The 23,548-nt window shown below is 50.3% G+C and overlaps 1 protein-coding gene across 7 annotated transcripts in view; it reads right to left on the bottom strand.

Moving 5' to 3' along the window:
• The window catches only part of GDPD5 (glycerophosphodiester phosphodiesterase domain containing 5), a 163,574-nt gene extending 144,199 nt beyond the window's left edge, over positions 1 to 19,375 (bottom strand). For 2 of the 7 annotated variants that reach the window (XM_061458132.1, XM_061458127.1), the window contains exon 1: positions 11,255 to 11,367. The gene's annotated coding sequence lies outside the window, so the exon portion shown is untranslated. Of the gene's footprint in view, positions 1 to 11,254; positions 11,368 to 16,438; positions 16,523 to 16,841; positions 16,954 to 19,293 lie in introns of those variants that run through there. The other 5 variants (XM_061458134.1, XM_061458131.1, XM_061458128.1 and 2 more) reach the window with 4 other exon arrangements.
• Between the last annotated feature and the right edge of the window lie 4,173 nt (positions 19,376 to 23,548).

A 23,548-nucleotide genomic window follows, 5' to 3' on the forward strand; every position in this document is an offset into this window, starting at 1 on the left:
AGGAGAAACGGGGCTGTGCACATCCTATTTAGCAATGGTAAAGCTCATTGCTCCAGCTCAGTTAACTCCCTGCTGTAACATAATCACAACTGAATTTCATTCCACTTAAGCCTTTCCCAAAATACCTGTGGGCCCTTTGAGGTAGTTTTTCTTCCCCTCGCATCAAAAGCTTTGCAGAAATTAAATCCTATTAGCACATAACAACCACGCCATAACCGTAACGTTTGGGGCTCCTTTTCTTACTGACACTCAGCAAAGACATTACCACACCTTCTCCTTCAAATGTAAGTTCAAAGCATCTGAAACCTCAAAGCAGCCTTCTGTGCACAGCATTTAGTGCTAATCCCACCTAAGCAACCCTGCCTTTTACTACCGGTAAGACACTGGCACTGGTTGCCCAGAGAGGTGGTGGATGCTCCATCTCTAGAGACATTCATATGGCTCTGGGCAACCCGATTTAGTTGACAGTGTCCCTGCTCATTGCAGGGGGTTGGAACTGGATGAGCTTTGAAGGTCCCTTCCAACCCAAACTATTCTATGATTCTACTAACAGTGTAATAACCCACTGTTGGATCTCAGCTCTCTGCCCTGTCCTGCCCCACCAACCAGGAATGCACAGCTTCACAAGGCTGGATCATTCCTAATCCCTCTCAAATCACAGTTCAGGGCAACCTTTAACGGATGGTTAAAGCCCATGGTGGCTGGCAGAGGCAAAGCACTTGTGTGCTTGGACTTTAAATGATCTCAAATGGTGCAAAAGCCTCAAAGCACCCTTCTCCATCCCCTATTTTAGTGCTAGACACATTACATCTTTACACCTCTTCCCAAAGGAAGCTGTTACCATTCACATGCCCCATTATCTTTAAGCTTTTCCCTACAAATATCCCCGTGCGTTTCAATGCTACAGAAGCAATAAGAGGTCCTTCCTCAATGATATCTTCTCACAGGTTCCTATAGGCACTCTGGACATGAGATGTCACAGAATGCTTTAGGTTGGATGTTAAGGATCATCTGACTCCATCTCCCCTGCAGAAGGTGCCAGCAGTCACCAGATGGGTGGACTTATCCAAGCTGTCCTGACAGCATCAAGGAGAGGGATGCATCTGAAGCACCGTGCTGGGGAGACCATGGAGATGTCACCCACCTCTTTGTAGGGGATTAATCTGTCAGTCATGCATAAGGCTTGTCCAAGTGGCTCTCCAAACCTGGAGTGTTGCCGAGGCCCCATAGCCGTGACCCAGCACATCACTACCAATGCAAAGATGTTCTGTAACTGAACCTAAATCACCTTATCTCTAAATGAAGATAAAAATCCTTCCTCTTGTTTTCTGTAGCTCTCCAAGACTTCAGCCCAAAAGTGGGAGTGCAAAAGCCTGCTAGGAAACAATCATATTCCCTTTGGTCTTCGGGGTCCTGCAGCCAGGTATCAGCCACGTTACCACCTTCTTCACCTAGGTAACCCCTCATTTGCACTGGCAAGATATGGGGTGAAATCACAATCAACAAGGTTGGAAAAAACCTCAAGGTTTTAAAACCTGCCAGGGATGGGGCAGCCACAGCTTCTCTGGGCACCCTGTGCCAGCGCCTCAGCACCCTCAGAGTAAAGAACTCTTTATATCCAACCTAAACCTCCCCTGTTTCAGTTTGAACCCATCACCCCTTGTCCCATCACTACAGTCCCCAATGAAAAGTCCCTCTCCAGCATCCAGTTACCTCCACCCAAGTTACCAACAGACACTTGCATTTAAAAGCTATTCCTGCAGCACACACATAACCCAAACCCAGGAGCAACAGAGCTGCCCCAGAAGCTGCTGTCCAACAGCCGCTGCTCCAAGTTAGAGTTGTGTGACCAGGGTGATTCCTAGAGGTATTTAAGGATCCCGTTATAGCAACCAGCTTCCCATGCAAGCAAACACTGCCCAGGTCTGGGGTTATAGAGGCTGACAACCGAGGTTTGAAAAGGAAAGACAAAATACTCTCCGCTTCTTTGACCTGCAGTTTTTCATTGCCATCTCCCACAGAGCCAGAGACTGGTATGAAGGGAACACTTTGAACCCAAACACTAAGGGAAGAAGCTCCTTTATGGAGCCAGGCTGAGAACATTGGGGCTGTTGAGCCTGGAGAAGAGAAGCTGCGTGGAGACCTCAGAGCAGCTTCCAGGGTGTGAAGGGGGCTGCAAGGATGCTGAAGAGGGACTCTTCATCAGGGACTGCAGTGACAGGACAAGGGGTGATGGGGTCAAACTGAAACAGGGGAAGTTTAGATTGGATCTAAGGAGGAAATTCTTTCCTGTGAGGGTGCTGAGGCACTGGAATGGGTTGCCCAGGGAAGCTGTGAATGCTCCATCCCTGGCAGTGTTCAAGGCCAGGTTGGACAGAGCCTTGGGTGCCATGGTTTAGTGTGAGGTGTCCCTGCCCATGGCAGGGGGTTGGAACTGGATGATCTTAAGGTCCTTTCCAACCCAAACCATCCTATGATTCTATGAATTGAACCCTGACATCTGCTTTCCATGGGTATTTTCTCTTCTGAAAGCTCAAAGGATGACAAAAAAATTATAAAGCATAACAGGAACTCTTACAACAACTTTGGGAGGCAAAAGTTCTATAAAGGCAGATCTTTTCTGCCCATTATCACAAACATCTTCCTAGGCTTCATTAAGCACATTACAGTTTTACTTCAGTCAGTGGAAGCACAGATGCCATTTGATCTAAAGATTAGGATCACATTTCCTTCCTCTAAGGCAAAAGGCAAACATTAGCAGGATTACTGGGGTTAAACATTAATTATGGCTTGGGAGAGGCCCACACTTGCTGATGCAGGAGACCTGGGTTTAATACTAGTTAATAGTTGCAACATATTAAGGGGCTATTAAGATCCAGCCACATGTGGTAGCAATCTTCAAGTCATGCCTTTATTTCATAGAGTCACAGAAGGGTTTGTGTTGGAAAGAAGCTTAAAGCCCATCCAGCTCCAACCCCTGCCACGGGCAGGGACCCCTTCCACTGGAGCAGCTTGCTCCAAGCCCCTGTGTCCAACCTGGCCTTGAACACTGCCAGGGATGATGACTACGAAGACGATGGAGACTCCCTTTGGACGAGGAGTCCCATGGGAAAGCCAAGGGGTGATGGGCACAAGTTACTCCTGGGGAGATTCCCAATGGACACAAGAGGAAAATGCCTCCCAATGAGAGCAAGCAGCCATTGGAATAATCTCCCCAGGGAAGTGGTGACTCCCCAGCATTGGACACTGTTGAGACTGGGCTGCACAGGGTGCTGGGCATCCAGTCTGGGTCATGCTGTGCCTGGAGAGGTTGGAACAGATGATCCTCAAGGTCCTTTCCAACCTGGTGTTTTGTGATTAAATAGCAACAGGCAGCTTTCTGGCCACAATACAATCAAATGGATAGATTGCCACTAACCATGACCCAAAGCACTGTGATCCTTCACCCAGGCATAAAGCTGAGACCTCTGAAGACCACTGGAGTCCAAGTGACTGCTGGATGCCCTGGATGCAATGGTGCTCTGAAGAGCCAAGCTCTGACCCTTCTGCAAAACAAACTTCATTCATCAAGCACAGAAAAGAAGGGGAGAGACTGGAAATTATGGGGGGAAGTGGTACAAAGGGGCTAAATAGAGCCAGTAGTGACTGTGTGAGCACTCCAGAACCCCCCTGTCCAAAATACATGGTGAGCAGAATGCCCAAACTCTGCAGGAATTGAAAGGACAAAGAGACCACATGAAATAAACCCAATCCCAAAGAGACAACTGCCCAAGTGCTGTGCATGAATAGCGAGCAAGTGACATGGGAAGAGGGGACCTCTTAAGGCTCTTATCCTTTAGATCCTCACTCATACCCTAGCTGCGACATCCCTTCTCCAAGGGAAGCCTTCAGCTATGGGATCTGTCACCAGGCAGACGTTCATTAAGATGCTTTATAATGCCCTGCTTAGCACATTCCCCAATGGATGCCTAGGCAGTGCATGACATGTGCAGCTTTCTCATGGCCAAGCATCTCAAGTGTGGAAGTAGTCAAGGTACGTGCCAGGCATGGCTCTCCTCTGAGCTCAATTCCTGCTCATGGCAGCGCTGGACATTTCCACTTCCTCTGCTGTGGAACCGAGTTATTCCAGTCTCATCATTAAAACTAAGTCAAACTCCATCTGTTTCCACTCAGATAAAGACTCCTCTGAGGTCGCTCTGCTCAGTACCTGTGACTCTGCTGCTCTGCCTTTGCAGCACAGCTCTCCCACACCACGAGCAGGGAGGCGAGTGATGCCAAAGTCAGTGCCTGGATTTGCTCAGGGTTATTCTGAGCTGGGTGCAAGGCAATATCCTTGTGCTATTTAGGTGCTCAGACCCATGCAGCAAGTCCAATGTGATCCACAGCACCATAGAAGCAATCAGGTTGGAAAAGACCTTTAAGATCATTAAGTCCAACCATTACCCCAGCACTGCCAGGTCTGTCACTAACCCGTGTCACTAAGGGTCTCATCACTAAGTAAGAGTCAAACATCTTGAATAAAGAGGGAAATTCAACCATCTACAACTAACATCCAGGGTGGGAGAGCAAAAGCCACAGCAGCATTGATCCTTTCACCCAAAAAGAAGTGCTATTAGAAAGACTAGAGCACTATCAGTAGTCTTAAGGAAGAGAGGCTGCATTAGTGAGCTGGAGGAGGATGGAAAGCCAAACATGAAGCAAGCAGGCCTGCAGGAAATCAGAAATGTGATATTCAACACTGTAATTACGAGTGATTAAGCTCCTGGGTGACAAATCTGCTCGTGCTGAACAAAGGCTGTGGAGCCAAGTTACCCCACTGCCAAAAGTAGCACCAGGAGGCCAGTGACTGACTGCAGAGTGATTGTGCTGAGTGACAGCTTGGATGCAGTTTGATGCTGCTCCCATTACAGCCAATGGGCAGGAACAGTGTCACTAAGACTGGAATGGTCACCAGCATCTTCCTCAGCCCCACTCAACCAGGCAAACACTGCATGGGAAGTTGTGTTGGACACTTGATTCTTCCAAGCCAGAATAACCACTGACATTTGTAACCATGTTTTCAGCAGCCACCCCATTTAGGTAACCACTGTCCCATCAACTGGCTTTAGCCTGTGAGCTGTGCAGCATCAGACCCAGGATACAGGAACAGAATCATGGATACCCAGGTCGGAATAGACCTCAAACATCATCTGCTCCAACCTTTCCATGCAAAGCATGACCCAGACTGGATGTCCCAGCACGCTGTCCAGCCCAATCTAAACAGAGTCCAATGATGGGGAGTCACCACTTCCATGGGGAGATTATTCCAGTGCCTGGTTATTCTTAATAGGAAACATTTCCCCCTTGTGTCCATTGGGAATCTCCCCAGCAGTAACTTGTGCCCATCACCCCTCGCCTTTCCCATAAAAGGGCTGCGGTATCAGCAATGCAAGCTCTTCTATTGCCAGAAAACCACAAGTCTGAGTAACAAAGTTCCCCATATCTCACAGCAGAGAAATCCCACTAACGTCCCGTGTGCCAGCACATCCATCCCTGAACAAGGAGACCCTTGGAAAATAGCATCTTAGAGAAGATTTACTTTCTTCACCTCTTTTGCTCCAGAGGGACCAAGTACTTTGAGGACTTTGAATATTCCCTCAGGACCCCCTCACCTCCCATTCTCATCCTACCCATCAGCATCACATTGTATTTTACAGCACTGTGTGTTATGCTATGGGGTTACTCACCAGGTTCGCAGCCCCTTCAGGTCAGTAGCAATGGGTCAAGGTGAGGGCACAGAACTGCCTCAAACTCTCTCCTGATTGAACCCGTTCTCCCTTTGTCCTGTGTTTTACCCCATCACAGCTCAGGAGCTGTCCTAAAACGACCCATGTTTAGTCTGAAAACCACTCTTCCGCCAGCAGTACCGGGAGAAACCAAGTCATACCATTCACAGCAACCCGCGGGCTGCTCCCACCTCCACCGGGAACGTGTGTGAATAAGCACCATGAACACGATGCTTTACAGTTTAGCATCAACCTTAAGATCCGCCCATGCAGTGACATCCCCCACGGATTCCCACCTCCACATGGGAAAGTGCCATTTCCATATCGCACGCAAGGAGCCAACACATTCCCTGCTGCCCTCCTTCCGTATTACTCACGGAGCAACCCACAGAGTCTCTTTACGCCAGGCTGGTGGGGGTGAAACCGAGACAGGTTCAGCTGCCAGACACTTCTACACCATGTGCAAATGCTTCTCAAGGGGAAAAGCAGCTAAAGATAGCTCAAGTCCTGTAATCAGACCCATACGACTGGGAACTTACTCCCGCCCCAGCTGATGTTACTGGGATAGATGCCTCGAAATCATCACAAGCCGCTTTTGAAAGGAGCTGCTGGGGTTGAAGACCTCTGTTACATTCCCAGTCCAATCCCTGCGTACCAAAAAGCACTCGGAATGCAAAGCTTGGGGTAATGGGTTGCAGCCGCAAACCATGAGCATCCCACAAGGAGGTGAAACAGTCCCTGTGTCACTGTGGCAGCAGCAGCAAGGTTTTCCCATTACCACCTTTGCACCCTACTGACTCCAAAGATGCTCCGTGACCTCATCCCACTGCCACGATCAGGATAAAGTGAGCAGAGCCCTTTGCCAAGTAGGAGCACCCTCAGAGCTCCCAGCTATTTTGGGCAGGTTCTGTCCAAAGCTGAAGGTATTTATGGTATCCAGTTACCATCCATCACTGGGGTGGCTGTGAATCACCAATCAAGTGCTCATTATTTGGCTGTTGCACTGGAGAAAAACCATTAGAAAGAAAAAGAGAAGGAGAAAAAACCCATTGCAGATTCCCTTTTCTTGTCCCGTCCCACATATTCCATTCTTTCTATCAGAACTGTACAGCTGCTCGTGTGAAACAGTGACATTACACCAAGGTTACCATCACAGTGGAACAAAAACTATGCACTAAAATGATGGAGCCAGGCGAAAGTTCCTACACAGCATTTCCCAGTCCCTCTCTCACTGTAATGGTTGGGTTCGATGATCATAAAGGCCTTTTCCCACCTAGTTGATTCTATGATCTCAGCCTACAGCACTTCCCACCTCCCAGGCATGTCTCACCACCTCCATTGCAAGCACTGCCGCCTACCCATTCCAGCCCATCACCAAAGATGAACCTCCATCAAGTCGCCTCCATCCCCACAAAGGCCACCCAGATCCTTCTATAGGGTCTTTCAACCACCCCCCAAGCTCTCCATGTCAGCTCTTGGAGAACATTTGTGCTTAATGGAAGAAGAAAGCATACCTGCAGAGTGTATTTGGGGACAGGGATTGCAAGACAAGGCTTTACATCTCAGCTTCATCACAAGCTCAGTGGTACAGATACTTGGTTTAGACATCTCACCCCAACAAAGAGGATGCTCTGTGGTTGAGTGCCATGTGTCTGCAACCAGAAAGGCACACACATCTGAAGGGCTGCCAACAGTGAGCTGCAGCTCTGCTCTGCAGGAGGGGCTGTTGCCTTCCCATCAGTTGACCTACTAAAAGGACCGGGAAATTGTCATTGGAGTTAGATTCCCACCCGATAGAGCAGGCACTGGAAAAGTTGAGTTTACTGAAATGCAGCTGTGGATGGCTATGAACCCATCAGAAGGGACAGGCAAGGAAAGAGAGGTGGTGGGGTACCCCTGTGTGTTAGAGAGGGCTTTGACTGTCTACAGCTTAATGATGGCTGAAGGAGGTGATCCTGCCCCTCTGCTCTGCTCTCATAAGCCCCCACTTGCAGCACTGTGTGCAGTGCTGGGGTCCTCGACATAAAAAGGACATGGAGCTGTTGGAACAAGTCCAGAGGAGGCCACGAGGATGAGCAGGGGCTGGAGCAGCTCCTGTATGGAGCCAGGCTGAGAACACTGGGGCTGTTGAGCCTGGAGAAGAGAAGCTGTGTGGAGACCTCAGAGCAGCTTCCAGTGTGTGAAGGGGGCTGCAAGGATGCTGGAGAGGGACTCTTCATTAGGGACTGCAGTGATAGGACAAGGGGTGATGGGTTCAAACTGAAACAGGGGAAGTTTAGATTGGATCTAAGGAAGAAGTTCTTTCCTGTGAGGGTGCTGAGGCACTGGAATGGGTTGCCCAAGGAGGTTGTGAATGCTCCATCCCTGGCAGTGTTCAAGGCCAGGTTGGATGAGGCCTTGGGTGCCATGGTTTAGTGTGAGGTGTCCCTGCCCATGGCAGGGGGGTTGGAACTGGATGATCTTGAGGTCCTTTCCAACCCCAACTGTTCTATGATTCCAAGTACTCGATAAGCACCCCAGGCCCAGTCAGCATGGGTTAATGGAAAGCAGTTGGTGGCCAGTCATAAGTGGTGTTCTCAGGGATCAGCACTGGGACCAAATTCCCAAACATCCCAAGTAACAATGAGCCCTTGGGGAACCCAGACACCTCAGCAATCCCTGCAGATCCACTCAAGCAGCCACAGCCTGATTTATCTCCAAGCTCAGCCACCTGCAGCTGTATTTATTCTTTTAACACCAGCTACATTGCCTCGGCCCAATGATTTCTCTCCACAGCTCTGCCATGTAACAAGCATTAAACCTGATGGTGCATGAGACACAACAGGGTTTTATTCACACCCCTGTCCAAAAGCTGGCTCAGGAGAGCTGGCAGCCACAAGTGGTTTAGGCAATGTTTGTCTCATACCTTCCTGGTCCAAACAAACCATGGGGCCCGAACTATGGGGCCCGAACTACGGGGTCTGTCAGGAAAAAATGCCAGTTTGGCTGCAGAACATCTCATCAGCTTCAGGCAATGCTGAAACAGAGCAGTAATCGTGGAATGGTTTGGGTTGAAGGGGCCTTAGGATCATCCAGCTCCAACCCCTGCCACGGGCAGGGACCCCTTCCACTGGAGCAGCTTGCTCCAAGCCCCTGTGTCCAACCTGGCCTTGAACACTGCCAGGGATGGGGCAGCCACAGCTTCTCTGGGCACCCTGTGCCAGCGCCTCAGCACCCTCCCAGGGAAGAGCTTCTGCCTAAGAGCTCAGCTCAGTCTCCCCTCGGGCAGGTTGAAGCCATTCCCCTTGGCTTACCCCTACCAGTAAGATTTAGGTGGCCAGGCAAAAGCAGCCAGAAGGCAGCAGTGGCTGGGACATGTACACGGAGGATGCAACATTCAGCTTGACCAAGCACTTGGAGCAGTTTTCCTCCCTCCCACATGTCCCTCTTGCCTTCATAAACAATCATCTTCTGGTGCCTAACAAAGGGTTGGAAAAACAACCCCGCATCAGCAATTAAACGAGCACGAGGTCCAGAGCTGATGCCAGAGACTGAAGGGTTAAAGGGGGGATGGCACACATGGAACAGGATTTAAGCTGTTCTTGCTGCCTCCTCCTACTAGCACTCGCTTCGTTTTCATTCCTCCCAGATCTAACCCCAGGCCCCACCATGGTTGTATTTCACTTCCAACTTGAAGCAGAGAACTTCTTATAAGTAGTATGAAACGGGTCAGGGATTCCGATAACAGCTCTCGAGGTAAAAAGAGGGTTTGAAATCACTGCAATCACATTCTCTCAGTGCAAAAGGCTGGTTTGTGTTTCCCAACTGCAGTATTTAACCAAGAGAAGCTTCCCAGGAGACATTGCCTCAAGCACAACGTGTTTGAGCCATAATCAGTACCAAGAGATGCTCCTTCTCCCCAGCTTCACAACATTGAGTGAATTCAGGTACAATGATTAGGGTATCAACTCTGGTAGGAGCCAGATGGCTTTGCTACATGAAGTACTGCAATTGGATAACCCCAGGAAGTCCCATTTCCACTTACTTTAGCTCTGGCTTCTTTGGATGAGGTTGCTATCACAAAGCCAAGCTCGGAGCACTGGATGCTGTGTTTAATCCTATTAGCTGATTACACGGCTGAGCAGCAGCAATTGTTTGCTCAAAGAGTGAGCCCAACTGCCCAGTTTGGGAGCCAGACGGTCACAGTGACCTTGTGTACAGCAGCACTGTAACAGCAATGGGTGTTTGCTCCCACTCCTCTCCAAAGCCATCTCTTTCAACGGCTCAGCCTATCTGCAGCACAACCAGGGCTGATGTTCCTCATGCCAACCCTGGTTCAACCAGACTAAACCCTCGAGCATGGCTTTGCAGAGGGTGGACATGTTTCTGCTATATATCGTGCTATACAAGCATCCCTCTCGCCAAGTCCCGGCTCCTTCCTCCTCCATCACCTGCCAGGCCATCACTTGGCCTAATACACATGGCAAGAATGAGGATCAATTTGTCCTGTGCTCGCAGCAGAGGGGGCACTCATGCAAGAAGGCAGCAACCTCAAAGGACCTTCCTGCCATGACCAAAGCAGATGAACATCAGGTTTGAGCCTCTTTTCCCATGACTTTCTGCACGTTTCTGGCAGGAGTCATGAATAACCACAAGGAAGCAAGCAAGGAATGTCCCTTCCCATCCTGGCTCCACTTCCTAGTGGGAGCAGCCAAAGAAACAGGTTCCCTTTCCAGGTCCCTTGACTTCTTATTGGCTGCCTGGTTTCAACCTCCACACTGCATCCCTTATGGGGAAGGAGCTTTATAGAGGGTGAAGATTCCATTCCATGGAGATTCATTTCCTCATGCCAAAAGGAAAGGCAGTTTCTGATCCCACCACCCTCCTGTGAAGCAGGTATCACCACATCTCTCTCCTGGGGAGTTCAGCACAACGAACCCTGGTCACACTTTCAGAGAGAAGCTGTGGGCATCCATCCTCTGGAGAAGGCTCCTTGTTGCAGATCCCAAGAGGATGGAGATGCCTGCATAAGCATGGAGTCAGCTGCCCCAATTTGAGGGGGACAAGACATGCCCACATTCGGACTGGAGCATCCCCCCCATTCATCCCAGGTAACACACGGGAGCTCCTGGGAATCACACCCATCCAAATTAAGACAATTCCTGGCCCAGATCTATACCACTGCACCTTTACCACTTTCAACCCATGGTTTTGCCATCCTTCCAAAAGCCAGTGCCCTAAAAGAGCATCAATGAGAACTGCCCTCCCTGCCCTGGTGTTCAATAGCTACATAGAAGCTCTAAGAACCCTTTCTCCAAGCCAAGAGCAACCTGGAGAGATGCAAGAAGGCAGACCCCTCCATTTCAAGCCACGCTGAGACCAGCTACCATCCCCAGCTCATTACACGCACACTCATACAGCACAGAAGCATTTCAGGCACTTGCTCGACCGGTTCACAACCCCCAAATTGCCCATTTCCTTTATGAAAAGCCCATTTGAGAGGGACTTACGGAGCAGCAGCACTTCCAGCACCGTTCCCTGCTGGATGTTTCCGCGCTGAAGGACCCAAACCACCCCTATCTCTCCGGCTTTCTGATGGTTTCAATGGTGCTGATGAGCTCCCAGCTGGAACGGCTCTTGCACACAGTCGGTTTTAGCTGCAGCAGAGCACACTTGTGCGCTCTGAACCTCCCTTATCACGGCTGCAAATATCAGCAGAGATAGGGAGAAGCACGTAATGCCTGGGGAGGGAAGGCGCACAAACACAAGCGGGCACGTCATCTTCTGACCCCATTTGACCAAGCTTGTGACCTCAGGGGCTCCCTGTTCATCACCCCATGTACCCTCCACGGCCCCTAGACAAGGACAGCCGTACATCCAGCCCATAAACTGCGCCAGGAGCGGAGCCGACTCCAGACCTTCAGTGGGTCAGCCTGATGCGTCCCTCCAGGGAACACGCAGCCACGATACAAAGTTCATGGAAATAGGGAAAAAAGCCAATGTTTTGCCTGAGCTGGGGGGAGAAGCCAAGAGAGCAGAGTGATGCCTCATGGGTCCGATACAGCACACGCTACAGTCAGACTGTTACACAAGAAGCTTGGATTTAAGGACTGGAGAGAGAAGATTCCTTAAGGGGAGGCCGTAGAGCAGCTCCAGTGCCTAAAGGGGCTGCAGGAAAGCTGGAGAAGGGCTTGGGACAAGGGGAATGGCTTAAACCGTGGCAGGGGTTGGAACTGGATGAGCTTTAAGCTCCCTTCCAACACAAACCACTCTGATTCTGCAATCTCGCTTCAGACAATGCTCACAGCTTCCAGCTGCTTCAGTTACATGCTTCTGCCTTAAGCAAAGCACAAGAAAGGGGTCGGTGGATGCTAAACCCCAGTCACTAAAACAAGGTGCTCTGGGTGGACTACTCAGTTTGGGGTTTAAAGGTTCCAAGTTAGAGGTGTCGAACACACTAACAGCATCAGGTCCCTGCCTTCACGCTGCTCCTGTGACAGCAGGAGAGATGCCCACCCTCCCCAGAGGTGCTTTCTGGAATGGTTTGCACCAAGACCCTCTTGCATCCAGAGCCTCCCTTCCAGCCCTAGAGGCCTAGCAAACCACAGGGTAAGTTTTAAGCTCCTCACTACCCATCTTAATTCCCATACCCCATGCAAGCTCAGGAGCAGAGCTCAAATCAGAGCACGCTGCAGGGCTGCTACGCGCCTGGGTACCAACTCAAGGAAGGACATTTCTTCCCCAATGGCCTTCAGCAGCATCGCTCCTGCCCGGGTTCTCAGGGACAGCATCTCTGTTGCTATAAACCCACAAGCAGCTTTGTTTCCCTTTGCAAAGCAAAGCTGTATAAGGAGAACCCACAGTTTTTCAGCAACAAGCATCCACGCAGCAGCGTGACCTTGTGAAGCAAAAGGGCTTTCCTGATAGCACAAGAGACACCAGAGCCCACCTATTCCCATCACAATAACGTTTTAACATATACAGCTGTCTTCCCCACAGATACACCACATTCCTTTAACACACAGCCCTCTGACAGCAAGAGGCTGGAGATCCACACACACACAGAATCCTTATGCAAAGGAGACAGATTAGGAAACACTTGTGATAAGGGAAACTATCTCCAGCCCAGCTCTCAACCTTCTGCTTTAAATTAGGCTTTTAATGAGGACCGCAAGCACTCTGCGTTCCAGTGATTAACTTGGAGCTAAATGAGTTTAGTTGCTTCTTTAACACCCATTCTGCTTCCAAGTTTCAGGCAGGAGCAGAAACAGGAGACAAGAACTACAAGGAGCTTGCAGGCTCTCAGGCACCAGCAACTCTTGAGGCTAATGCTCAAGAAGTGGGGTAACCCACCCCTAAGATAAGAGCCACCCACCACTATATACTTAGAGAGCATCAAATGCAACACGTGGTTGCAAGTGGTTCAGGAGCTCGCAGGACTCAGCTTGGGAGCATAGGGAAAGATGAGACAAGGATATCTAGACATTGCCATCTGTGTGAAAGCTGGAAAACAGCTCCCAAGTTCAGGGTATGAAGTGCAGAGCAGTCCTTCATGATAAACATCATTTGCATGTGAACAGGAACACGGCTAAAAATAGACCTTTTGAGAAGCCACAGGTCTCACCTTACCTCTTGGCTTGATGGATTCCAGGGCTCCAAAACCAGCCGCGGATTACAAAGCCTGCTTAGCCGTTATTACAGTGCGAATCTCTACGCTCAAGCAATAGCCACAGATGGAAAAATCATAACCCAAAGAGATAAAGAGAAATGGAGCGAATCACTCAGCTGGATTCCTGCCTGGACACCCAGCCCAAGCCGCAATCACTGCCTGTTTGCTCCCTTTCCATCTGCAATAGGTTTAACTGGCATTTAAAAGCCTCATTGACGAGATCCATGGATAATTAGTGGGTAGATTGACACCGAAATGCCCACACCACCTGCAAACAATCACTGCTGTATCAGGCCACTGCCTGTAAGAGATCACAGCCTCAAGGAACTTCTTTATGGGGCTTCTTCATACAAGGAAGTAGTGGGGCAAGGAAGAGAGGCTGGGTTTGTGCATAGACCTCTTCTCCAAAAGGCCTTTTTTGTCTCCAAGAAAGGTCAAAGGGTTGGATGACTCCCTCCTACATCAGCAGCTGAGGCATGCAGGAAGCATTTGAATCCCAAGGAAAGCATTAATTACCTCTTAAATAAAAAGCAAACATGCTAAATCCACCCAAATACCCAAGAGTGACCTCACCACCATGGTAAGTCCCTGTAAACAAGCCTCAACCCTCCCCATCCCTCTCAGAGACAGGGTTTAGGCACCAGTAGAACCTCCAGTTACTGTGACCTGGGAAGCTCCCAGACCTCAGCTCCATCTAAACCTACCCTGGTGCAGCGTGAGGCCGGTTCCTCTTGTCCCATCCCTTGTTCCTTGGGAGCAGAGCCCAGCCCCTCCTGGCTCCATCCTCCTCTCAGGCACTTGTAGGCAGCCATCAGGTCCCCCCTGAGCCTTCTCCACACTGAACCCCCCAGGTCCCTCAGCCCTTCCCCATCACACTTGGGCTCCAGGCCCTGCACCAGCTCCGCTGCCCTTCTCTGGCCCTGCTCCAGCACCTCAATGTCTCTCTTGGAGTGAAGGACCCAGAGCTGAGCACAGGATTCAAGAAGGAATCCTAGGCACAAGCCTCAAATCCTCCCCATGCTCTTCACTGAGCTGCTCCAGGATTACACCTTCCTCCCAACACCCTCATAGAGCCCTCAGCGCATCACCCTATCACCTTTGGGTACCAACTCCCAACCGGCATCCACGGTGCTGTAGCCATCTCCACGCCTGAAAATGTAATCTATTTTATCTGCTTTGCTGCAATTCTGCAGTAGGCAACAGGCCCATTGACTTGATTTTAGACTCGGGCAATCTGATTTATGATGAGGGGACTGTCAACTCAAGAGATTCATCAATAGGAGGTTAAGTGGCCCAAGATATAATCTATTAGAGTGGCTCAGAACAACACTTGGACATTGAAGGGTACAGCCAGTCCATTACATCCTTTTAAATGCTACACCCAAAATACCTACTAAAGGAAATGCTGATCATCACCTTGTGCTATTTAAGTCAGATGCGAGATGCTTCCCCTGAGCAAGCTGTGTAAATAGGAGCCCAAAACTGCATCTAACCTCAGGCTGAGGGAGGGAGAAGTTTCATTTCAGCTCAGAAAGGGGGGAAGGGAGGCAAAAGTGTGGGGATCAGACATTTATAAAGAGGTTGTACAAGTTACAGCAGAGTTTTAAGAAAAAATGGCAAGATATAAAGAAAATAAAGATTAAAAATTAAAGGCAAGCTTGCTTGAAGGGGGAAAAGCGCAAGATAAAAGCTGCTTTAGCACGGTGCCACATGGTAAATCTGAAAGTGAAACACATCTTTCTGAGCCTTCCCAGCCAACAGCAGCAGAAACTTGCAGCCCATCACCTCCAAGTACTCTGGGATCCAGCAGCCTGGACCCAAAAGCTGGCTCCCAAGCAGCCAGAGACGCAGTGGTTCGGGAACAGGAGGATTCAGTTCTGTCATGACTAAGGAATTACAGTAAAATCAGGACAAGCTATTTCCAAGACAGAGATCAGCTGCCAGCAGCACAGATGTGGGAGCCCAGATTTGTGCATCACCCAAAGAAAGGGGCTTTTTGCCTCCCTCCTATCCCCATCCCACCCTTTATCCAGCGGGAAGGAAATAACAGCCCACATCAGCAACACCTGGACCAGCAGCCACAAATCCCAATAAATCAGTGCAAGGAATACCCACCAAACCCCATAGTTTTAGAAAGCTGAATCTGCCCAAAGATGAAGCGAGCAAGAGAGGCAGAGCTGAATCATGATGCGCAACGGATTCAGTATGTGACAACACACGATGCATGGAGATAGACATGAGCATGGAAGAACTCCCCTCTAGCACCCCAAGAGGGTCCTGTTTGCACTCAATACCCTTCAGGGGAGCACTCTGGACCTTGAAACCACTCCTTGGCAGAAAGCTTCCCCAACTGTTTCATTCCCTATAAAACCAAGGCTTTTCTCTGAGGTTATTGAGCAACGACGAGCTATTTAACCAACACACAGGCAGCAGCCTGCCACTATCTGGGGGTATTTTGGGAGGAAGTGAGGAGGACGCAGTGGTGAGCTAAAGAGGGAGAAGCAGCCAAGGCAAAACCACCAGCGCTCAGCTTCTTCATAGACTTGGAAAGTCAAGGCATGCATTAAAGTAGCTGTATCTAATCACTGTTTATAGAGGGGCTGGCAGGCAAAAGCAACTGCTATAAACAGCCTTTTAAATCCCTTTTCCCAGCATCACTCTTACAGTACCCCTACCAAGGTCTGTTAAACACCAGTAGCGTACTCAGGGTAAGGGAGAACCATCAGGGAGAAGAGCTGGAAGAGGAATATTTGGCTTGAGGAGGGATGGAGAAGGACTGAGGTGCCTGGGTCCCACATACACACTAACATTGCACCCTTACAAGACCCTCTTGGACCCCTGGGTGGGCAAAGCTTTTCCCCTCCATGTATTCCAGCGTGGGTAAGGAAGCAGCTCGTTGGTGTGACACTGCCCTCTCCTGAGCAGAAGGAGCTGCTCAGCCTCACACCAGCTCCATACAACGATTACTGAGGAGCAACAAACAGCCCAGAGCAAACGGTTTGTTGTAAGCCGGAACATCACTCACCCCACAGCCGGCACCAGCAGAGCCCAAAGCAGCCTCCTCACACCAAAAGGACTTAGCTCCGTTCTGCACAAGAGTGAGCGACCACCACTTGGTCTCCTTAAAGCTTAATTACCAGCTGCTGCAGCCTACCAAAGCCTCTTTATGGCCACAGCCAAGCGGCTCCCAGGTGGATCCCATTCCTTCATCTCAATATCAAGAAGGTGCAAAGCATCCCATTAAAGGGGTTGTGGATGGGGCAATAGCCTTTCTGGATGCACCTTCCCAAGAGAAAGGAGCTCCAAACCAGCCTCCAGGGAAAGCAAGTTCCTACACCCCATGTTTGTAGGAAAGCTGCTCTCAGGAGGAGCCCTAAGCACCCATCTTCACCCAACCACAACACCCTTAATGTCAGTGATAACCGCACCTTCCCACACCAGCCCGTAGCTCTACAGCAGCAATGCCATGAGGATTTCAAAGGTACAACCACATCCTTTCATCATCACCCTCAGGAAGCCTTCCAGAGTGAGTTAAAGGACAATCTTCCCTGCAGGTGTGGCTGTTAAAAGGGGACCCAGCTCTAACTTCCACCACCTGTGAGCATCAAAGTGCCTCGTAGCAAACAACAGGGTGAAGGAGCCATCTGCTACCAGCATCTTCAGCTCAACCTGGGAGACCATTTGCAACTGAGTTACTGTCACCCACGCCTTAAGAAAACACACAACAAAACCCTAAATATACTGATTTGGGCATTGAGCAGCATGAAAAACTACAGCAGTTTTAATGCAGGATCGAATTCCCATGGCAGCTCATGGATAAAACTACAACAAATAGTCCCTGGCCTCCGCAACCGGCTCAGTATCTTGTTATAATCTCCCTGCTTCATAAAAGCAATTTGTTGCCTTGCAAAACCAAGCCCCCTTATCATTAATTCCAAGCCAGCAGCCGCTGAACCTACGACTTGACACCAAATAGATGGATCCAAGCAGAACTCGTTTCATTGGCGCTGCTCGTTGGCATGCTTCGCATTCAAGCACGGGATTCATCCCAGGGAAGAGAGGAACACGCTTATTTGATAGAGAAAGTACAGCTTGACAGAGACACCCACTCTAACATTAACTCTGCCTTAAAGCAGAGCTTATATTTGACACCTTCTAAAGCAAAGAGAGATATTCCGGAGCTAAACAGTGCTGGGATACTGGTGTGAAGACGTCATGATGGAGGAAAAGAGGTTAAAACAGCAGGATTAAGGATTCAGGATGCATCACTGCTTCAGGTGGATGAAGGCTGTATAATGTATTAATGGACCACTTCCCGTAGCAATCATGACTGGTGAACACAGGCAAAATGCAAGGCAGGAAATCCATTTAGTTCAGCTTTTCCCCAGCCACACCTGCCAAGTGCAAGCTGGCAATATGTATGGAGGAACAAAGGCAAAAGGCATTTATCCCGCCCCACTGTGCGATTCCGACCCCTAAAAAAGCTCTTTAGGAATAACTTTGCTCCCTAATACACGAGTCGAAATGTCCTGGCTGCTGGGAGCACCCCAATGAGAACACAGCATCCGAGCAACGCGATAGGGTTTAACGTTCTCCACACAGAGCCTAACTTTCTAACAGAGGAAAACCCACAGGGCTTACTGAGCAAACACTCATTTCCCTTCGTAGAGGGACAAAGAGAACCATAACTCAATATTTGCTTCGTTTCACATGCAGCACCGTCACCACCGTGCCGATTATCTACCCGTAATCCCTTCCCAGCCCCAAAACAACCCGTAAGCCAGCACGATGAGCAGCAATAACACAGACCCAACCCTAAACACCCGGTACATGGGGAGTTTGACAAAGGCAGGTTTTCAGCCTGGCTGAAGAGCCCCCGTTTCCATCTCGCCAGGGGTGAAATTTCACAGCTTCCAACATCAGGAATTGCTACACCAGACCTTTTCCAGAGGAAAGGCTCACATTTCCACTGCAACTCCTCCAAGCCCAGTTTTCCAAGCACTGAATAGACAGGACTTGGGAGAGAGCTTCTATAAAGCAGCAATGAGATTGATTCTTTCCCCCCCCCCCCCTCTTTTTCCTGAATGATTCCTTTTTCCAAGCAATTCCTTTGCCAAGCATCCAGACAAAATAATACCCTTTATATTCACCTTCTCTGCTCAGGGCTGGGAAGAAATAGGGGGCCTTAACATGGGGCTTTGTCCCTAAGAGCCATCCAGGACATCCCTAATGCATCCTCAGAGCGTGTGAGGGGAGTTTGGGTGCTGGATAGGCACAGGGTGCTCACGCAGCGGGGCAAGGAACAATAAATTCCTTTGGGATTTTGCTGTCTCAGGGTTTTACAGCGCTGGACAATCCCAGTGGAAAGCCCTGGGGCTGTGGGACACTGCAGATGCCATTCTTTTGAAAGCCATGTATAAAAATGAAGCATTACCTGTAACACAAGCAGGGTTTAATGGGGAGAAAGGGGGTGGCTGGATCCATACCCTGGCAACTTGGGGGGTCCTGGAGCCCCAAGGGAGTACCCTGAGACCTGACCTTAGGGTGGGTGCCCACTCATACCCCCCATCACACAGCAGCATCCCACCACACCATAACTTTGCTTGGGATGCTCCCTGTTAGGGGTGCCACCCATGAGGGTGGGGAGCGCCTTTTTGGGGGGGGGGCACAAAGCGCAAAGAACCACCTTTTGGGGTAAAGAATCACCTTTTCGGACAACAGAGCACCTTTTGGGGGTCAAACCCGGAATATCACAATACACACAAGCCCCGGCTCAGCATCACCCCACCACCACCACCACCACCCCACCGCGGGGACAGGGGGGATGCAGGATGCTAAGGGCCACCCCTTCCTCCCCTTCCAACCGGTCCAACCCTTTACCTGCCGCCGCTGGGAAAGCCTCCAGGTCGCTAAGCCCCGGGATGGGATCGGGGCGGAGGGGGACACCCCTGCTGCTCCCCCCCCCCCCCACCACCCCCTTCCTCCCCCGGTGGCAGGGGTGCGATAGGGACAGCGAAGGGAGCTGGCACCACCGTGTCCGGGTCCCCGTCCCCCGCAGCCCGGCTCGGCTCGGCTCTGCCGCCCGCTCCGCGGTGCGGGGCGGGGGCTCGGGAGGGCGGCTCCGCCCCGGAGAGCCGGCGGCAGGAGGAAGAGGAGGAGGAGGAGGAGGAGGAAGGGAAGCAGGAGGCACCCAAAGAGGAGCCCGTGTGTCCTGGGGTGTCCCTGCAAGCAAGCAAAGCCGCAAGGGTTCGGGTCTGGGGGTTACACTGGTAAGGGAAAGGTTGGGGCATCGCTGCCAAGGGGGTAACTGAGCTACATGGGGGTGATGCCCCAAAGCTGGGCTCTGGGAGCCCTGAAGGGCTGGGAAAGTCGTGGGGGGCTTGGTAATGTACTGTGGGGTTTGGAAACGATGAGCCCCAAACGGGCAGCGAACCCCCAGCTGCATCACACATAGAGGCATAGAATGGTTTGGGTTGGAAGGGACCTTAAAGCTCCTCCAGTTCCAACCCCTGCCACGGGCAGGGACCCCTTCCACTAGAGCAGCTTGCTCCAAGCCCCTGTGTCCAACCTGGCCTTCATCACACATCACCAACGTCTTCCTCCTCTGAACCATGATGTCTGGAAGTTGTTCACCCCGGGGAGCAACATGTACATACACACACACATAGGATGTACATACACACACACAGGGTGTACATATTCACACATAGGATGTACACACACACATAGGATGTACATACACACAGGGTGTACATATTCACACATAGGATGTACACACACACATAGGATGTACACACACACATAGGATGTACATATTCACACATAGGATGTACACACACACATAGGATGTACACACACACATAGGATGTACACACACATAGGATGTACATACACACAGGGTGAACATATTCACACATGGGATGTACACACACACACATAGGATGTACATACACACAGGGTGAACATATTCACACATAGGATGTACACACACACATAGGATGTACATACACACAGGGTGTACATATTCACACATAGGATGTACACACACACATAGGATGTACATACACACACACAGGGTGTAGCTGAAATAAAAAGCCAACCTGGAAAACCTCCACAAGTGAATATATGGCTCTGTACACCTCGAGCTGCTCCTAACTGGGCACCAGTAAATCCCTGCTTGGCAGCAGGGAGCAGACTGGTCATGAGGGTAAATACATCATTCGCATTTCTAGTTTTGGGGTACTTTTATTGAAGGCAATTGTGTCTCAAAGCCAGCTAGGAGGGATGTTTTGCACAGCAGAGGTTCCCACTTGGATGGATGGGACCCCTGGACCTGTTCTGCACACTATGGCCAGGCTGGTGCAGGGTCCTTGAGTTGTAGCAGCTTCACGGAGTCATAGGATGGGTTGTGTTGGAAGGGAGCTTAAAGCTCATCCACTTCCAACCCCTATCATGAGCAGGGACCCCTTCCACTAGAGCAGCTTGCTCCAAGCCCCTGTGGGGAAAGGTGGGGAGGGGAAAGATGGGACAAAGGAAAGCTTGGAAAGTTTGGGTAAAAGGATGAGTGTTTTGTTGTGTCTACACCACGCTCGGGGCCTGTTTTCTGCACACTGACATCACGGGTGAATCAGGGCACAAAGGACATCCAGGGCCACCCAGCACCATGGGCAAAACTGAACTGTACCCCGGACATGAATCTTTTGCCCTTCGTGATGCGAGGTGGCAAAACAGTCACCTCAGAGCAATAAATCCCTTCTTTTCCATGGAAACTGGCCATTTTCCACCGTTTGAGCCTATGCATGGAGCCAGCCCTGAGATGGGTGAAAAGGAGGGGATGTGCTGTCAAAATCACAAGCAAGAGAAAGACAGATCCAGGCTCATCCTTACCCGGATAAAGCCAACAGCTCGCTGTCTCTCTTTTCCTAAGAGACATAGAAACAACCCAAGAAACTGCACCCACCAGCAGGAAAACCTCCCCTGAAGGAAAAGACTGGAGCTGAAAAATCAATGTATAAAGCCTAATCTGAAGCAGGGATTCCCATCCTTAAGCAGAAGAGATGCAGGGCAGCGGTGCTGGTAGCTGCTTTTCCTTACAGTGCTGCTGACAGCAGGCATTTCAAACTCCAAAGTCCCTCAGAGCTGTGGTTATCTGAAATCCTGATGGAAATACATCCCATGGGAGCATTTTAGTTGCTTGCCTGCTTGCTGGGGCCATGGCAGAGCTTCAGGCACTGTTTTCCCACAGGCTTAAAGGTGGATGTACGGAGGGGGGGGGTATGGGCCTGATGCACATAACAAAGTCATGACTGTCCTTGTGACTTTAGACAGCAGGGATGAAATTGTACAGGCTTGGGTGTCTGCCTAGGGATCGTCTCCTTTTCTTTCCAAGCAGAAATAGTCCAGCCATTGGGAATATCAAGGGAAAAATAACTTCTTCTGGCACCAGGAGGAAATCCTCCTCTAAGTCGTGAGGTTCCAGAAGCACGGAAGTCAGGCAGTGATTTGCTTTTTAGCATCCATTTGCTGAGCAAAATGCCTCCAAAAAGGAGCAGAGTTTGCACATTTGCAGCGTGTTTCTTCCACTTGGCCTGTTGAATCCCACGCAGGCTCCTGCGGGGATGCAGGGATGGGGATGGCTTCCTTTTCAAGCCACCTCCAAGCAGCTGTGAGGAGAGGAATGAAGAGCAGACTGTCTATGCCCCCTGCTAAAGGCTGTGCAGGCGATGGAGATAGTCATGGAGCAGCCCATGGAAGGAAATTCCATAGGAATTTTGAGGCAGCTTCTAGGAAAACAGATGGAATTTGGGATTGGGAATGTTGTTTTCAGGTTTAAAAGCGCCTTATCCTGCTTAGAGCCTTGAATGCTCAAAGCTATTCTAAATGCCTCCGTCTGGCAGAGCTGGGATTTCTGCTGTGCTCATTCCTCACTGTATATCCCCAGCCACGTTCAATGCACCTCTAAAACCCTCCTTAAACCCCTTTGTACTCCAGTGACATTCCCAGTGTGTGATCACTTTTGAAGCCGCTCCATTAGGACCCAGCTCAGTGCTGCTGCTTCAAACCAGGCGTAGGCAGATTTCACACCCCGTCCTGAAAGCGTTTTTCGTTACACACTTATGGAAAGGAGAAATCGGTGCAGAAGGGAATATTTTTGTGCTCTGGCAGGGAAATACGAGGCTGGAGATGTGGGAATGCAAAGGGCATCACGTACAGGGTCTTAGAGGAGGTGGTGTGGCGCTATTTGGGGTGTGGGGATGGTGAAGGAGATGCTGCAGGGAGTGGAAACAGAGGGAAGGGGATGAATGGTCTTTGACCACAGCATCACCCTCCTCTAAGAAAAAGTGGGGTTTCACCTCTTCTGTAGGTAGGGGAAACCTCCTTTTCCTACTTCCAGGCTCATAGGAGGGACGTCTTCCCTGGAGAAACACTTGCCTAAGGCCATCTGATGACCCATCCATGGATCTTTCTCAGTGTCACAGATTATCTCGTTCATCCCCAATATATCAGAGCAGTTTGGATGTTGGTTTCTTGCGTTTCATAGAATCCCAGCCTGGTTTGGGTTGGAAGGGACCTTAAACCTCATCCAGTTCCAACCCCCAGGGACCCCTTCCACTGGAGCAGCTTGCTCCAAGCCCCTGTGTCCAACCTGGCCTTGAACACTGCCAGGGATGGGGCAGCCACAGCTTCTCTGCTCAGGGTTGGGGAGGTCTGGAAAACGAGACAGGGTATTGCAAAAACACAACAGATTCCCCCATAGCTGGCTTTTGGGGGAAGAGCAAGGAACACCTAATTCATCAGTGATGAAACCAGTGCTGCACCTGGATGGAGGGCACTGAGCAAGGATGGGGCAGTTGCAATGCTGTCTATCGTTCAGAAGAAGAACATGAAGCATGAGAAAAGCAAGGCCAAATTTACCCAGGCAGGAAGTGAGCCAAGACCTGCCTGTCTGCCTGTGCAGGGCTGGTGGGAGGTAAATCCCCATCGCGCCTGCCCCACAGGTAGCCCTGGGCAAGGGGAAGGAAGCGGTAAGGGACATGCTATTGTTTTCCATGCAAATACTCAAGGAATGCAGGGCAAACAGGAGGGAGAGCTGTGCCTTCCTGTGTTTGTGCTGCCAGCATTTTCATTAAGGTGC

Source organism: Pezoporus flaviventris, unplaced genomic scaffold (genome assembly GCF_033815535.1).
Source record: "Pezoporus flaviventris isolate CSIRO_AGI_PZ_B2104156 unplaced genomic scaffold, CSIRO_AGI_Pfla_v1 ptg000025l, whole genome shotgun sequence".
Taxonomy (NCBI): Eukaryota; Metazoa; Chordata; class Aves; order Psittaciformes; family Psittacidae; genus Pezoporus; species Pezoporus flaviventris.